Source organism: Crocuta crocuta, unplaced genomic scaffold, assembly GCF_008692635.1.
Source record: "Crocuta crocuta isolate KB4526 unplaced genomic scaffold, BGI_CrCroc_1.0 scaffold556, whole genome shotgun sequence".
NCBI classification, from domain to species: domain Eukaryota; kingdom Metazoa; phylum Chordata; class Mammalia; order Carnivora; family Hyaenidae; genus Crocuta; species Crocuta crocuta.
The window spans coordinates 3797243-3816002 of NW_027527436.1; positions in this window are offsets into that span (position 1 = coordinate 3797243).

The following is an 18760-nucleotide window of genomic DNA, read 5'->3' on the forward strand; positions in this document are numbered from 1 at the left end:
CATCCTCTCGATGCTCCACAGATATCTCTATCTGTGCCCTACAGAAAGCTCTAATCAGAATTCCCAAAACAAGTTCAGTTTAAGGTATTGGACTCCCCAGGATGGGAGAATGGGGAGTGACTGCTAATGGGTATAGCATTTCTTTTTGGGCGATTAAAATTTTCTGAGAATTAGTGGTGATGATCATATCAGATAGCTCAACTTAGTGAATATACTGAAAAATAGCCACTGTATTGCATTTTAAAGATGTGGATTTTATGGCATGTGATATATATCTCAATTATAAAAAAGAAACAGTATCATCCAACCTGCCTCTAGGTAAAAAAAAATTCCCAGTTATAAGGAGAGGTGTCATCATTAACTACCCAGGCTGGAATCTAAGAGCAAGTACCAAGTCCAATGCTTCATTATATTCCCAGGGCCTAGCTCTGTGCTTATCCAATATCAATGGTAATTAATAATAATAAAAATAAAAGAATAAAAATAATAAACAGTAATAATGGGTAATCACAACTCTTTGCTGAATAAATAAATCTTACAATTCAAGCCAAACTCACTCTCTTTTTTTCATTCTCCACATTTAGTCACCACATCTTACAGACACTGTATCTACAGAAAATCCCACTTTTTTCCTCCATCATCATCATTGCTCTTGACTTAGTTTCAGACCCTGTCCTTGCTCCTTGGATTACTATTCTGGTTCTCTATGTAACTTTCTCCAAGTTTGTAATATTACTAAAATGAAAATAATTTTATTCTTGGGTGCTGTGTTTCAGTCAGTTAAATATCCGACTCTTGATTTCAGCTCAGGTCATGATCTCATAACCATGAATTTGAGCCTTGGAGTGGGCTCAGTGCTGGGCTTGGAGGCTGGTTGGGATTCTGTCACTCCATCTGCCACTCCCTCTCTCTCTTTCAAAAATAATAATTTTATTCAAAATAGGTTTCCAGTGGTTTCCTGTTGCTTAAGCAGTCTATTCTAATTCCATCTTCACTGCTGCCCGTGGGATCTAAGATTCAAATATGGGTTATATTTATTTCCTACTTAAAGTTTTCAGTCTTTTTCCATTGTCTATAGAAAGTGAAACTATAATTCCTCAGGACACTATGCCTTGACTTTCACAGGTTTTTTGTACTCCCACCGCCACCCACCTTCACATCCTGCATATGTTCCTGGTGCCCGTTTCTCCCAGGCAGTCTTGATAAGAATCTCTTGATGTTGCCCTCCATTGAGTACACACCATGTGATAGAATCCAGAAGACTCCATTGTACTTATTTATTTCACATCGGTCTCCATGGCCACACTTAAAACGCTTTGTGGGCTGGCATCAGGTTTAACATAGAATTTATAGACTGGTAGTGTGTCCTGTGGAAATAGTGAGTCTCAGAACTCTTAGGGATGGCATTCTGGTTCCACTGGCTCAACAGTTTAGTTCTTGAGTTATATGTTGCAAGGTTTATAGATATTACATATATGGTTTATAGATTACATGTGAGTAAACACTTGGAAAATGATCCAATGCCAATTACGTTCATTCTACTCTTCCTGTGTTGCTTCCTCCTCCATATTTGACTCTAATCCTTCCCTTAGAGGAGGAACTGTATCATATGGGAAAAGAACAATCAAATGAGAGGGTTTTAGCAACCTATTGTATTGATGGAGTATAGAAAGGAAGTTATGTTACACTGATAGTAATTTGGGATCACTTGTGGATTTGGGTATTTATGTATCTCCGAGTGTAAATTATTTCTAGTTATTTGAAGTTTACCACATTTTTGAAGTTTTTATTTTACTCCTTAAATTTTGTCATTTACGGGCACCTGGGTGGCTCTGTTGGTTAAGCATCTGAGTTTGGCTCAGGTCATGATGTCCTGGTTAGTGATTTTGAGCCCCACACTGGGCTCTGTGCTGAGCCTGCTTCTAATTCTCTGTCCTCCATCTCTCTCCCTCTCCCCCACTCATGCTCTCTCTCAAAATAAATAAACTTAAAAAATTTATTAAAAAGCAAAAAATGTCATTTAGTGAACTTGCTTGGGACAAAATACAGAATCCAAACATCAGTTAATAATCAAATACAAATACAATCAAGACAAAAATAGCTAGGAGAAAATATTGTGCTTAGTGATAAGTTCTATCAGTGACGATGATATTTAATAAAAAGAGAGGGTTCAAGGTACTCAGAATTATAATGAAATTGGTTAGAAGTTAGTAGACTCCTGTGTGCACTATACAATCCCACTCAACAAGCACCTGATATGAGTTTTTCTGTGTATTTTCCAAATAAATATTTTGGATGGGATGAATAAGAGCATTTAATTTTAAGGCTGTTGATTCTTTCCTAGTTCACTGATTGAATAAAGCTTCCCAGGAGAAGAAAAGTTGTTGATTTTCACTCTCACTTCTATTTCATTTTTTCATTATTCTGTCATTCCAGTTATTGACAGAATCATCAACGGTATATTCTTTCATTCAAGAGATATTTGTTTTGAATACTTACTCAGGAAGAAAGAAAGAAAGAAAGAGAGAGAAGGGTAGGAAGGAGGGGGAAGGAAGGAAGGGAAAGTGAGAAAGGGAAGGAGGGAAAGGAAAGGAAAAGGAAGGAAAAGAAAGGGAAGGGAGGGGAAGGGAAGGGAAAGGAAGGGGAGGGGAGGAGAGAGAGGGAGAGGGGAAGGGAGGGAAAGAAGGGAGAGATGGAAAGAAGGAGGGAGGAAAGAAGGAAAGGATGAAGAAGGAAGGAAAAAATAAAGAGGGAAAGAAAGAGAGAAAAAGAGTAAAAAAAAGAGAAAGACAGAAAGACAGAAAGAAAAAAAGAAAGAAGGAAAGAAAGAAAGAAAGAAAGAAAGAAAGAAAGAAAGNGAGAAAAAGAGTAAAAAAAAAGAGAAAGACAGAAAGAAAAAAAGAAAGAAAGAAAGACACAGAGAACTAAATAGAATATTTTCCTTGCATTTAAGAATCTCAGTCTAGATGGTAAATGATCTTTCTTCAATGGTAAAGATCAGTTTGACCCCTTGTCCCTGAATTGTCATAAATGTCACAGCCAGGAAAAGTAACTGCTCTTTTTGAGAATTTTGGAATCCTTCTGCCCTCAGTGAGAGAAGAGTGTAGAAGACCTGCCGTTTGTTTGAGGGCAGCACATCCAGCTGGGGTGGCTGCTGGTTTGGGTTCCACCTTGCAGCTCATCGGACCCAAGAACGGAGCCCTTGCCTTGTTCTCCCCACACAACTTTCTGCTTGAACTGTATGTTCACCGACTCCCACTCCTCCGAGGGCTGTGGTTCTGACTCGCTCTCTGGTCCCTTCAAACGGTGGAGCATGACCTCAGGGTCGCCAGCTCCCGTGGCCAGCCCTCCCACGCGCGCCTCGCCTCTGTGGATTGCCTGCTCCTGTTTGCCGGGTCCTGGCGTCAGCAGAGCCAGGCCACCCTTCTAAAGAACCCCCTTTGCCCTAGCTGCCTGTCCCTGGAACTTGCCAGATGGGCACCCTCTTCCGGGTCTCTCTAGGGTGAGGGGTTGCAGAGCCAGGCCTTCCTCTGGCTGGGGAGAAGGCAAACAGTCCCGCTAAGCCCTTAAGGGAAACATCACATGAGACAGGCCGCTGGGTGGGCTGGAACTCGGGATACAGCACGTGTCGCAGAGAGAGGCTGGCTCCCTGCGGGAACAAGAGTTGGAAATACCCGTTTTAGTTCTTCGTGTTCCGGAGTTCTCTGCCTGCTCTGGATTCGCAGCTTCTGGTGCCGGGATCCTGCGGCCCCTGTAAGTGCGTGGCGGGGCGACGGAGAGAAGAATGGGTGACACCCCAAGGGAAACCATCTGACAAAGCTGAAGCCCACTTGCGCCTCCCTGCGGGGGCTGCCCAGTGAGGGGTGTGATTAATGCAGAGACGTCGGAGAGAGAGTCCTTCTAGCTGGGAAGAGTGGGAGAGGATTTCTTTCGAAGAATTATTAGACGTTGAGAGGAAGGAAAGCAAGAAAAGGGAGCTTGTCGCGGGCGTAAAGGTGCCACGAAGAAACAGTTGCGGCACCACCGACCCAAGTGGCAGCCCCACCCCACCTGCGTCTTTGAGCACCTACCCCTTGCTGCTCCTCCGGTGTTGCTCGCAGCTACCTCCCCTGTTATAAATAGCAGCACAGATGTTGACAGAAAAATGCTCCCTTAATTACCATACAAACTGCTTTACTTGAGCGAACCGTTTAAAGCAGCCTCCGAAGGAAGTTCACTCAAGCAATTCCGCAGATTACAGCTAATGAACAATATTTCCTCGCACCTATTTAGTGCTCATTAAAATGTAAAAGCCTTTCATTTTAAACAGACGCACAATAAATAATTCCTCTCTCCCTTCTCTGTCTCTGAGCAGCTTGGATAAAAGCAGGGGGGAGAGGGAGCTGAAGGGACAGTGCTGGACTGGGGGTGGGGGCAGGAAGGCAGAGAAGGGGGGGGGATGGGAAAAGGGAGACCCAGGAAATGGCTGGGGGCTCATTAGTATCCCGGGAAGCCACAGCTTGTCTGGTTGGAGGGATGTCTGTGTTTGGAGTTCAGCAGACAGATCCCCGGGACCCACTCCTCCAGCACAGGCAGCCAGCCGTGAACGAGAACAGCAGACAAAAGCTACCTCAGGCAACACTGGGAGGCAGAGGGAGGCCAGCTCAGGATAGAGCTGGGGGTGGGGAGAGCCCTTCCAAAGTAATACAATACGAGTGTTGTGTTCCTTTGGACTGTCCCCCGTGTTGATTTTTTTTTGTCCTTATTTATTTTTAGGCCTGAGGTGAAAAGACGAATTATCAGATAAACCATGAGAGGTTACTTGTTGCAAGTGGGAACAGAGGGCATCTACGAAATGTTTTCTTGGTCCCGCAGGGTCATAATACACCACTTTTGGGACTTTGATCGTATAATGCACGTAGCACAAAAGATGGAGGCGTTCTCTGTGTGTTCGAGTGACCTGGAAGTGGAGATGGTGGCAAATGAGGTAGATTTCTGGAGGACCGTGTCTGTTCCTTTTGAGATAAACAGCAAAGGAGGAGTGGTTGGGGGACTTGGTGAGATATATGCCTTGAATGGATTGAAGAAATCTCTGCTTCATACTAAAAAAAATCTTTTCCCCTTTAACAGAGCTGCTAATCCCAGAGGTTGGTGGGACCAGAGTAATGGAAATATTACTGGTGGTGCATAAATAGCAAGGGGGGAAAGCCCAAGAGGATCCTATGTCACTAAATCATCCGGCGCATACGAAATTGACAAAACTAGAATGTCTCAGTCTTCCAGGATCAGGTGGGTGGCATTACGTTGGCTTAGCGGTAAGACCGACCAAGATACTTCTTTTTTTCCCTTTTTAAAATTTTTCTCTTTTTTAAAACAAACAAACAGAGATGCCTGGGTAGCTCATTAGGTTAAGCGTCCATCGTTGGTTCAGGTCATGATCTTGTGGTTCAGTGGGTCAAGCCCCATGTTGGGCTCTGTGCTGACAGCTCAGAACCTAGAGCCTGCTTCGTGGATTCTTTGTCCCCCTCTTTCTATGTCCCTCCCCTGCTTGTTCTCTCTCTCTCTCTCAAATAAATAAAACATTAAAAATAAAAAAATAAAACAAAAAGCAATGAACAAGGGATCTTGATTCTATTAAGGACCGCTGTCTTTCTAGCCCAAATAGTACTCTTTTTGACTTCATTGCATCAGTGTGAAAATGCAGAGAAATCGTCATTTCAAATAGAAAAGGTAACTGAAAACCACCATCTTTTGTTCTAGACAGTATGCATTTATTACACAAGTATCAAGCGCCAGATACTATGCCACGTGCAGAGGGTACAGAGATGAATAATAGATATTCCTGTACGGAGACCACAGACCTATAAAAGGTCATTATGCCATTATAGGAATATGGACAGGGTGCTGCAGAAGCGGAGACAGACCGGGGGAGGGGGGATCTGGGACTTTATGTGAAAACTTGACATGTTATCCCTGTAGCTGGCGGCCCTGCTGCGGTCTGATCCCAGGGCTCAGCAATTACTTGTTGGTTCCTGGGGCGGTTTCATTCAGACACTGAACGTTTGTTGGGAGAGCCCGGCGGGCGTAGGGAGAGAGGATGAAAGCGTACATTTGAACCAGGTGCCCCATGGACATGCAGAAGGTAGTAGCAACGAAAAATTAAATCTGTACTTAGCTTTTCACTAGGGTCATTTGAAAATGGTCCTCAACACCCATCTCATTTGCTTTTTTATGCCTGCCAATTTAGTGTTGTATTCAAAGTGATTAATTAGTTTGTAGTGATGGTTTATTAGGTCATCTTTCTGTCAGTCAAAAATCAGTAGAGTCTCAGGACCGAATAAAGAACACCCAGAAATCTTATAAGGATGGGGAATGCATCATGACTGTATTCAAAAATAGGCACAATCTTAAAACTTGAGAATATATAGAGGAGTTAAGGTGGATATTATTAAAGTTGACATGAGTTATTTGGCCCTCTTGAATATTTATGGCTTATTTTCTATTAGGATAAATTCATTTCCAAAGTATGAATCAATCCTTCATACTTTTTCTGCACTACTGATTTAAACAGAGCATATTTTCACTTTTCTTCTCATTCAGACCCATACAAAATGTGGGGAACACATTGTAACAGAGTAAAATACTTGCTTAAAGCTATGTTATACTTTAAACCAAGGTAAATCGAGAGAATAATAATATTTCTAGGAATTGAAGATATCCCAGTTAAGAGTACATTCTCATTGTGCTAGTCTAGAAACAGACTCGGAAACTGCATTTCCTAAATAACAGGCCATTACTCAATATCCATTTTTCCTCACCTGCCTATATAATTAATTTAAATTTATTCCCTTTAAATATAATTTTAACTACTGTATTTTGCTTCCTTTGTAATCCTTGAATGTTCATGTCCTTTAACGAATTTTAGGAAAATCAGTAGTAAATATCACTCCTTAATTTCTGTGTTTGTACAAGAATCATTATGTAGTCTTAATAGTCATTGTAGGTAGCGAACAAGAGATGAAAACTTCTTTCTGCTTTTTCATTTGCATTTTTAACGGTTTTCTTCTAATACTCCACCATTTACAAAATATTGTAAAGCAAAGGAAACAGAAAAGCAAAATTCTACCATATAGTGAGAATTCCATAAATATTAAATATTATTATTGTCTTAACAAATTCTTCTCGACAAGACAAAGGTGTGTTTAACCTAAAAGAATTTTTAAAATTAAATATCTGGGGCACATGGGTGGTCAGTCGGTTGAGTGTCCAACTCTTGATTTCAGCTCAGCCCATGATCCCAGGGTCCTGGGATCAAGCCCCGAGTTGGGCTCCAGGTTGAGTGTGGACCCTACTCAGGATTCTCTCTCTCTCCCTTTGCCCCCCACCCCCACCTGCTTGCATGCCTTCTCTCTGTTACTGTCTCTCTTTCACACACACTCTTTCTCAAATAAAAAATATAAAAATAAAAACATTAAATTAAATTGCAAACTGCAGTGGTGTATTGTTGATAACCTTAGGAATATGAAATTTTTTAATGCCAAAATGTTAGTATGGCATTTTAGCATCATTTGTGCCTTTAATTTAATGTGTTGTTTTGACTCTTTGTATTAGTGCACATTTTTGTGGGTGTGATTGGTCAGATTATCTGAAATATTGCACAAAATATTTCCTCAGAAGAAAGAACTCTTAGGCTCTCCATGAGAGAAGAAAAAAATGATAAATGAGAAATCTATTTACATACACACACACACACACACACACACACACACTGTTGAGTTCATACAAATCAATAATCCATAGCCAGAATTTTGCTTTTTCAGATAAGGACCAACAAACGGTAAATGGCATCATATCAGAAACTCTGGGATATAGCTTCAATCACTTTTAAATTCCCCCAAATGCTCGCATTTAAAAAAGAAAATATATTTCATTGATTTACAAAGGCCCATATAAATATAGATATGGTTTGGCCAGGGAATTGTAAATTTAGTCTCAGGTGGGCTTCACATTCAGCCTGAAATGAATCTGCAGAGAGAGTGAGAGTCTGAGTGTTACAAATTCAGTGGCTCTAGGGGAAATTTGTTAGAGATCATTCTGAAAGTCAGCACTGCCTGAAAACTAAAAGACAAAAAGAAAAGAAAGGAAAAAGAAAGAAAGAAAGAAACACAAAAACAAAAGAACTCACCCCATGTTGTGTTCACATGATTTATTTCCCCTCAAACAGCAACGCTTTAATTTCTTATTTCTCTTATTTGCCCTTCCTTCCTTTACATGGATTTTCAGAAGAGCAGCGTGGAGCCATTTAGAGTTATGATTTTATGTATGTGACGTGAAATGGCAATCCAGGCTGTCTTGGTGTGTTGAACGAAGAACGAGAAACAAAAATTGAGCAGGCTATCTTACTTGTCTCATTTGCCAGCCCCATCATAAAAAAGCAAATGAGTTGTTTAGTTGAGATCCTTCAGAAAGATGTAATAACAGCATTTGGTCCATGGGCGCGGGGGAGAGGCTACCCCTCACACCCTGCGCTAGATGGATGATACTGATGGCCAGCAAGCACACGTCCGGCCTGAATATGAACAACAGATTTGTCAGTGTGTGACAGGCTGACAGCCCCGCTCCCAGCTGCTTGTCCACTGTTGTTATATCAGTACCTTGTCTAAGTATTCAGCAAAGAGGCAATCTGCTTCCTCCATTCGTGGGAGGCAGGTTGCCAGTTAAAAAACTAGTATTGGCTTCAGGCTGCGGTGCCAGAACGCATTGAAAAGATGCAATTTAAACCCTCGTGTGCTCCTCCGGCAACATATCACAGGCCTTGGAAGTTTGGTCCTCCAGATTAGATTTGTAAAACAAAGAAGATAACTCAGAATGAGATCTGTGCAGACAAAACGCTGTAATTTGGCCTCCGTAAGTGTCTCCATGGAACTTGGTTACGAAACAAAGACTTGCTCGACTTGAGCATTCTGTGGGGCCCAAGTGAAAGTCTGCTCAGAGGTTTACTGCTGCAATGCCATTTGGGGGACTAGTTGGAAATGTGCCAGTGAAGAGATCCCATGGCTCATAAAATCCCCAGGATTGATGAGGATTAACAGTTTCTACTAGTTGGACTATGTTGATATGGTTGACAATCAATAATAGAATATTTAGCAATGTCAATATTGTAGAAATACATTTTTCAGACTTCATTCCAGTCATCGTAAAGACTATGTAATAAGTATCCAAGACTTTTCACTATATTCTAAAATATATAGAAATGGATCAGAAAAATTAAAGATATCGCTCCTAAGGAAATGTACACACTATTTTTAAATGTCTAAGAGGATGAATTAAATACATGTATGTACCCCATTTAAATGTATAAATGGAGTAAAATGGAAGAAGAAATGAATTTCAGAGGGAATTGCCCATTGGTTCTGGATGCTATGGATGTACCGTTCAGAAGTTAGGTTATCACTTCTTCCTCTGAGCAGCCTGATATGGTGCATGTGGGACAGCCTCCCACAGGTTGGGTCTGAGAAGTAAGAACTCAAAAGGATTTACACCATGGTCTTTAATGGCTCCTTCAGAGCCATTAGGCTTGTCAAGCCATTAATAAGCAGTATTTAAGGGTCCCCAAGGACACATTTGTACAACAGTCCCCAAGGGCCTGGGGAAAGTTATTATAGTTTGTTGGATCAATAATTATCGGGGCACCCAGGTGGCTCAGTAGGTTGAGCGTCTGACTTTGGCTCAGGTCACGATCTCATGGTTCGTGAGTTCAAGCCCCGCATCGGGCTCTGTGCTGACAAGCTCAGAGCCTAGAGCCTGCTTTGGATTCTGTCTCCCTCTCTCTGCCCCTCCCCTGCTTGTGCTCTCTCTCTGTCTCTCAAAAAATAAACATTAAAAAATTGTTTTTAAAAAAAGAAAAAAATAACTATCATTTCATTCAAGTCCACCGCAAAATGAAGAACTAGCTACGGGGTCCTGGGGCATCTTTGCCGCTGGTCACAGTGTGATGGTGTAGGTCTTTGTAAAGTTCCAGTGACTTTGCTCTCTGGTATCCTCAAAGACCCAGGTCCCACATACCATCTGTATCAGTTTGTTTTGCCTTGTGTAAGACTCAGCAGTTGCCAATATCCTTTTAAGTTTGAGTCACCCTTACCAAACACAATCTTAAATCCACTAAGAAAACGTATCTTTATCTTAAAAAAAATGAAAAAGCAATAATGGAAACTGTATTAAAAAGCATTAATGAAAATTTAGGTAGAAGTGCTGTGCATATTTTGTTTCTGCTAAAACTTATCAGCCCAAATATCTAGTCATAGAAAACTAGCTGAGTAAGTTATTACATATCTACTCAAAGGAATGCTCTGTGACCAATAAAAATAGTATTGTAGGAGACACAAGAAAATGTTCCTGATACACTCAAGTGAAAAGGAAAAGCATCTTATAAACCTATATGTGAGTTTTTTATTTGAAAAATTATGTACAATTGGGGTGCTTGGGTGGCTCAGTTGGTAAAGGTTCTGACTCTTAATTTTGGCTCAGGCCATGATCTCATGGTTCATGTTGGTCTTTGCACTGACAGCGTAGAGCCTGCTTGGAGTGTGTTCTCTCTCTCTCTTGCTCTCTCTCTCTCTCAAAATAAATAGACTTTAAACATTGTGTACAATTAACTAGATGATAGATAAATGGATCGCTGGAAGAGTTCTTGGAAGGATATACACGACACTGTCAAAAAAATGGATGTAGATAATAGGATGCAGGACATGTTTGTGTTCTTCGTGCTTTTCTGTGTTTCTAAGATTTTTCTCCATGATAATATGGTGCCTTTTCTATGAGGGGGAACATGCTGTTAAGATAAAAAGCTGTCGGGGTGCCGGGGTGGCTCAGCTGGTTGAACATCTCACTTCAGCTTGGGTCCTGATCTCATGGTTCGTGGGTTAAAGCCCTGCCTCAGGCTCTGTGCTGACAGCTCAGAGCCTGGAGCCTGTTTTGGATTCTGTGTCTCCCTCTCTCTCTCTTCTCCTCCCCTGCTCATGCTCTGTCTCTCTATCAGAAANTTCTACTTCGACACCCATGCCTTAGTGTGCTTACTCCAAGAAAATGGGTTTACCACGCAGCAAGCCGAAATCACCGTCTCTGCATTGGTCAAGATCACGGACGCCAACATGGATATCGTCTATAAGGATATGGTCACGAAGATGCAGCAGGAGATCACTGTTCAGCAACTAATGTCTCAGATTGCCAATGTGAAAAAAAGATATGATTATCTTGGAGAAGAGTGAATTTTCAGCCCTCAGAGCAGAAAATGAGAAAATAAACCTCGAGCTACATCGGTTAAAACAACAAATAATGGATGAAGTGGTAAAAGTCCGAACAGATACCAAATTAGAGTTCAATCTAGAAAAGAGCAGAGTGAAGGAATTGTATTCGTTGAATGAAAGGAAGCTGCTGGAAATGAGGACAGAAATGGTGGCATTGCATGCCCAGCAAGATCGGGCTGTCACCCAGACCGACCGGAAGATAGACACTGAGGTCGCCGGCCTCAAAACCATGCTGGAGTCGCACAAGCTCGACAACATTAAATATTTAGCAGGTAAGCCATCTTGTGTCGNCTTTTAAAATTTTTTGTTAGACATTTGTGATAAGCATAACGTAATATAAACAATATAATATGAAACATCACAAATTAAAAATTTAATAAAAATTAAAAGCATTTCATTTTGGTTTATTATAGAATATGCAAATATTTTCATAAGGACTCCAGATATATATACTAACTTTTGCTAATTATGTTAGGATAGATTCTTTGATCCCACTTCAATCCTCCAAGTTTCTTTCTTTAAACCATCAAACAAATTCTTTTTTTTTTACGAATAGTTTATTGTCAAATTAGTTTCCACATAACACCCAGTGCTCATCCCCNACCATCAAACACATTCTTATTTAAAACTATTATGGGGGCACCTGGGGGTGCCCAGATATTTAAGTGTCTCTTGATTCTGGCTCACGTTATGATCTTGTGGTTCACGAGTTCAAGCCCCACATCAGGCTCTGTGCTAACAGCACAAAGCCTGCTTGGGATTCCCTTTCTCCCTCTATCTCTGTCCGTCCCCTGCTCACTCTCTCTCTCTCTCTCTCAAAAGAAATAAATAAATATTTAAAAATATGAAGGATATTCTTTTATTTCTTTTTAAAATGTATTTTATTTTTTTTTAAATGTTTTATTTATTTCTAGGAGAGAGAGAGAGACAGCATGAGCAGGGGAGGGTCAGAGAGAGAGGGAGTCACAGACTGAAACAGGCTCCAGGCTCTGAGCTGGCAGTCAGCACAGAGCCCGACGCGGGGCTCGAACCCACGAACCGCGAGATCATGACCTAAGCGAAAGTCGGACGCTTAACCGACTAAGCCACCCAGGCGCCCCTTAAAATGTATTTTAGGTTACAAAAGTTAACAAGTCATTTATGAAAAAAAACAAGTCAATAGCATCTCACTTTCTTTCTAGTTGTACCCACAAGAGATAATGGGGGAACGAGCCTCCCTTCATATTTTCCCCCATGTTCATTCAAATATATATACAAATATAAAGTCTTCCTTCATAAAACCAAAATAAGGTTCTAATAGGAATAGTATTCTGCATAAGTGCTTTATTCACCTACTATATCACGCACGACTTTCTAAACCCAAACACATACATCCTTATATTACCTTCAAGAGATATTTAGTATTAAATGATCTATCTGAATGATAATTTATTCAGTTGATGAGTATTTAAGTTGAAACCAGTGTATGCTTTTACAAAATTTTGCAATACATCTTTGTACTTATATTAATATGTACCATTGCTTTTGTATCCCAGATGAGAAATTTGCCCATTTTGAATTTTAGAAGATATTGGCATATGACCTTCCAAAAATGTATAGCTATTCACCTACAGTGTATCAGAAAGTCTGTTTCCCCTGATATTTGCCAGAAAGTGGGAGTTACTAGTTCTTTCCTTTTCCATTTACCTGATGGGTAAATAATGGTACTTCATTATTTTTATTTGCACATACTTAGTCTTGAGCTGGAAGCCAGGGGCATGTCTATTCTGTGCAGTACTGGATCTCCAGTGCCTGGCCCTGTTCTTGACCTTAATAAACACTTAATAAGCATGTGTTTAGTTCCTAATGGAGCACTGATTTGTGCATTGTATATAATCTGAGAACTCCTTATACTGGCAAAAGAGTGTATAAAATGGTGTGAAAATATTTTTACTTATTTAGTAAAAAATATTTGAAAAAGCTCTCTGGACCTATATTCCCATTTGGATGTTCCAAAGATACCTTCATTTCAACATGTCTGAAATTCTCTGTCTTTTCAAACAGATCTTGTGATGCTACCTAATGGTCTAATCTAGAAAACTCACATTCTTCTCATATTTCCAACCTCTGTCTCTGCTTACTTTTCATGTTACCAAGGACTGTCCATTCGTGGTCCTAAATACCTCCTGATTTGCTTCCCTATTCTTGGTCTAACATTATCTCTAACTTAATTGATATTTTCCATTTTTACATTATTCTATAATAATAGCTCCAGGAGAAGAAGGATATTGTTTTGTCTATCGCTATTTTCTCCAGCATTTAAATTAGAGGCCCATAGACTGTAGGTGCTTTATATATTTATTAAATGAATGCATAGTCTCTTAAATGTGTTCATTGTCTTTTGCACTCAATCTATCCTTCAGACTACTGCCAAGTTTGTTTGAAAACAAAAGTGTGATGATGCATTATGGTCTAGTGATGGTTAAATCATAGCTCTCCTATCTATAGTAACTTTTGGCAGTTTATTTCAATTTTCTCTGCCTCAGTTTTCCTATCTGTAAAATAGAAAAATTGCAGTACTAACCACATACATTGTTGTGGGGCATCATCATAGGGATGAATCATATTATAATGCATGGAGCATGTAGAATAATGCCCCGAGTACAGTATGCGCTTTGTAAGTATTAGTCATTCCCACAGTCCCGATCACCATCGTGATTAGCCTTCACCTTCTGCTTAAGAAGCTATATTGACTTTCACTTCCCACTATATACAGTTTAGAGAATAATATCTCTAAACTGTAGTCTTCTTAGAATGGAAGATACAGGTTTTCTCCGTCTGGTCTCACTTGACCTCCATCATCATCTTATGCCACTGCTCCCCAGATCCCTGCATTCTGCTGTTGGCAAACAATTTGTTCTCCTAAAAATATACCATGCTTTGACAGTTCTCTGCTATTGAGACAGGGAAACTTGAAGGACTGCGTAAAAATCTGCTTTTTAGTCTTTCCTGCTTCTGTTCTTGCTAAGAGCTGCACCCCTTATTTTACACGCGTATCATAATGCAAATAGTGTATGTCCTCTTTGTAAGGGACAAGGAGTTAATGATTTCTTTAGAATAGATAACAAAGGAAGGACCATGTAAGAATGACTGGAGGAAGCCCTCATGCCGTGTCTTCCAGACCACCAGTGCTGCCCCTGTACGTCCACCCCAAGTAATGAATATTCTTTCCCCTAGTTAGCTACTGTCAATAAAAGATAGAAACCAGCCCATGGGGTGTGCAGCTTTCTCTGTCTTTCTCTCCTGCCTGCTTTCATTGCTCAAAGTGTACTTTTTGCTTTAGTACACTTTCCTGCTTCTGTTACTTACCTGCTGTGCTGCGTGTCTGTCCTTGGATTTCTTCTCAGGACAAGACCAAGAACTTTTGGCAACTGCTTCAAGTCTGGCTGGGTTGGGGCTCCAAGGCCTGGGGTCTCCCCATTTCACCCAGCAACAATGTCGGCATCAAATAAAATGGCAGATACTATCACGAAGGTGACAAAAACAACTGAACATACATAACATTTTGAACTGTTTGCTGCCCACCATAAGGTCTGTTCTAAAGACAAAATAAAATAGGTTTTTGTTTATACTATATTTTCTCTTGAGATGTCAGCTTTAATTTAGAATTATCTTGTTTGCTTTAGCCTCAATGTTAGGAAGCCCCAGCCCACTGTTAGGAATTAACTCTATAATATACACATTAAAAATACAGTTAGAGCTGTCACATAGTATTTCTAACGTAAGTATTTCCATTTGGAGGAGGGCTTAAAGAACTTGAAAGTTTATTTTAAAAGAGCAACTTCACAATTTCCTGCTTTTATTTTTACGACTCAGTGGTGAAGAGGAAATAAATACTGTCTAGAATTAAAAAGAAAACAGTGGATACATTACAAAGCTTTCTATAAATATAAGAATAGTATGCAAAGGAAGAGAAACATTTTAAATGTATAGCATTAACCAGGATTTTAGGGTAAGTTTGTATGTTTCATACTTCAAGGCTACCTTGGTACACATGGGCATATTTCACTTTAACCAAGAAAACAAAGCATTAGAAATGTCACTGCTGTTAACATTCTAGATTTTAAGATGTTCAATGAAGCCTATTGAAGTATATTTAGGATCTATTCGTTTAGATTTAAGTGGAAGAAGAAAAGGCAAAATTGTCTTTGCAGATGTTGGGAAAGAATTCATTGCAGGCAATCATCATTTAATATCCAGTGCTGACTTTCTGAACAAGTGCTTTCTTTCAATGATAAATCAAATGAGTTGCCACTAACAGTAATCTCTTAGAATATGAATGAAAAAAGCAAGAATATTAAAACAATAGAAACATTAACATAAAATATCAGCCATTATAGCAAAGAACAGCAAAGGAAATTGGGAAACAATTTTGAATTTTTTATGGTTGTAGTTCTTGTATGAGGAGTATTGTGTATAAAAAGCTAAAATACAGATTGAGCTGTAAACATTTACCCATTTATTTATTTTTTTTATTTTTTTTTAACTTTTATTTATTTATTTTGAGAGAGAGTTTGCGTGCATGCACGAGCAGGGGAGGGGCCGAAAGAGAGGGAGAGAATCCCAAGCAGGCTCCGCGATGTCAGTGCAGAGCCCAACATGGGGCTCAATCCCACAAACTGTGAGATCATGACGTGAGTGGAAATCAAAAGTTGGATACTTAACCAACTGAGCCGCCCAGCCCCAATATTTACCCATTTAGATGTGACATCTGGGAGAGGAGTTGTTGGTATGGCTGTTATTAACATTTGGAATGAAAAGATAGGAAATTTTGCCACTTAACATACAGACATCAAAAACAACAACTTTCTTAATACTATCTGTCCCATGGTCTCCATGAATAAGATGACCTTCTACATTTTCAATAAACCGTGTATACATTCTCCCACCCTGCTTTACACTCTGTTCCCTCTACCTACAATGTCTACTTCCATGTCTGTGTATGGAAGGCTTAGTTTTCTTTAAAGTTCAGTGGAAGAAGAAGAAGTGATCTACTTTAATCATCTCTAGAAGCAGGTTAACTTCTATGGCTTTATATAAAAATTTTGGGAGTTGTCATAAACTCTTCTGTACAGAGTTACACAACATTTCAATTTTCAAAATGTTTCTACATCATGCTATTTCATTTGATTTTCATTAGAACCTTTTTAGAAAGAGTGGGGCAACCTGAAAGGGTGGGGGTGGGCGGTGCAGGTGGTGAAAGAATTAACTTGAGGTGGAACAAAGGAGATAGGAATTTATTGAATACACTGCAAGGGAGCAGTGGGCGGGACAGCAAAGGAGAGACTGTCTGCCAGGAGGTGGGGGGTGGGGGTGAGAGGTGGCTGTAGTTAAGAGGGGAAGGTGAAGACCAGGAGCTAGTGGGGAGGGGGCTTACTTAATGGGGGAGGTAGGGAGGTGAAGACCAGGAAGCAGTGGGGGAGGGGGCTGTACTTAACGGGGAAGGTGAAGAGGTATGGGAACATATGGAATTTTCCTTTTGTGCTACTTGTGCTTGGGCATAAGTAGCCCATTGGTCTGCTAGGGCTTACGGATATTTTGAGGTGGGTTGCCTGATGGACTGGTTTGTAATCAGCCCAGTGGCCACCGTTGGGACCTTTTACCTTACTTGGGTTTCCATTGCTCAAGTTGGTTGCCTAAACACAGCCTCTGCAGAAAGCAAGAGCAGAAAAAGGAGAAACTAGAGGTTTCTCAAGATTCAGGCTGCCTGGACGACGCAGTGTGCTGAGGTCAAGACCCTGACCATGAACTGATGCTTTTTCTCGAATACATGTTGCATTGCAAAATCTCCCTCTTGTCTTTCCTGCTTGGGCTGAACATTGTATGAGGGCAAAACCAAACCAAAACAAAAACAAGAACACATGAAGTTAGCTGACTTCTCTCAAAATACTTAAATACTGTCAGGTTTTACAGTGACAGCTGGCCCTAAGTGTTGCCCACAGGTCTATAAATATACCAAACGTTACCTATCCTTGTGTACATTGCACATGTATTCAAATCTTCTCATGAGTACTCAGTGTTCCAAAAGAGCGGCCCCAGCCTCACTAAACAGACAGGTTGCTAAATTAGAGAAGACTTAGGAAGGAAGTTAATAGCAAAGTGTTTTCGTAACGAAATTACGCTGCGGGACAGGTCAGTGTGGGTGTGCCTCCATAAAGAATGTGGTTCCATCAACATTTTTTTTGATGCTGACGCCTATACTGAAGGGAGAAATAGAAATGACTCTAAACCTATGCTGGCAGAATATGTTAACAGGCAGATTTTAAAAAGACAATGTTTTCTATTATCTAGGGGAGTGTCAGAATGGTTTCTGATTTGGAACTTTCTTTCTCTTCTGCTATGGGGATGCATGGTACAGAAGTGGCTTTGATCCCTTTCTTTACACTAATTCTTCTTTTTCTTCCAGAGATAAGCCTTTTGGTGCCCAGCTTTGGCTTTGTTTTTATTCCTATTATTAAAGTGGCCTTTTGCTACCCGCTGCTTCTTTTCAGCACTTATGAGGATTTGGCTGTTATTTATTTATTTTTCTTTCAGTGGTGGGGAGTCCAAAGTTCAACTGTAAGCGAGGGGTCCATCAGACTGTATTTGGTGGGTTGATTATGCATGAGGCAGACCCACACCTTGGCTCTGATTTCAGTTCTATGGGCCTCCCCTGTCTCAGAGCCTGTGGAAGGTTGTGACTCCAGTACCTCCCAGAGTGGGGGTAGATAGCAGGAGAGACTAAGGCTTTAGGCTAAATTGCCAAATCCTATATTTGTACACCAGCAGGCAATAAGTGAAGAAGCTTAAGCATTGCATTCCTACCGTCTGAAGCCTGCGGACCCTGCAATCAAACGCGGAGACCATATTCCAAAACAATTGTATCCGATGACAGCTTATTATGGAAAGAGTCAGTTTCACTAAGGATGCTTGCCAATAAAACAAAGTGAAAAACGGGATCTCTTCATAATTTCGATTTGATGAGCCACAATTTCGGAGATGATAGCTGAGCTCTTATTCAGATTTCGAAAACCACTTTGTGGACTTCTGGACCATTCATTCGCACAGGGCCCAAGTCGGGGCCTCCTCCGCAGGCGGCTAAGGCATCAAGCAGAGCCCCGTGTTTGCTCAGCCGATCCAGGAGCCTGCCTGGTGACCTCCGCCCCAGCCGCTCTGGCAACCTGGTTAACACGAGGTCCAAACAGCGGCCAGAGCTCACGGTTTACCACTTATTTTGGTGTTAAAGTTGGGATTTATCATCCTGCAGAATGATTTTTATAGGCACCTCTGAGTCAATCCTTTATTTCTAAATCAGAACAACACAGTTACCAGCAGGCCTGACACCAGGTAAACTTGTGTAAAATGCCAGCTGGCCTCACTAAGAAATTACGCTCACTGGAGGGAATGTAAGTTAATGTTTTCTTCTCACCTCTGGCAGACATTTTGTTTACACAGTT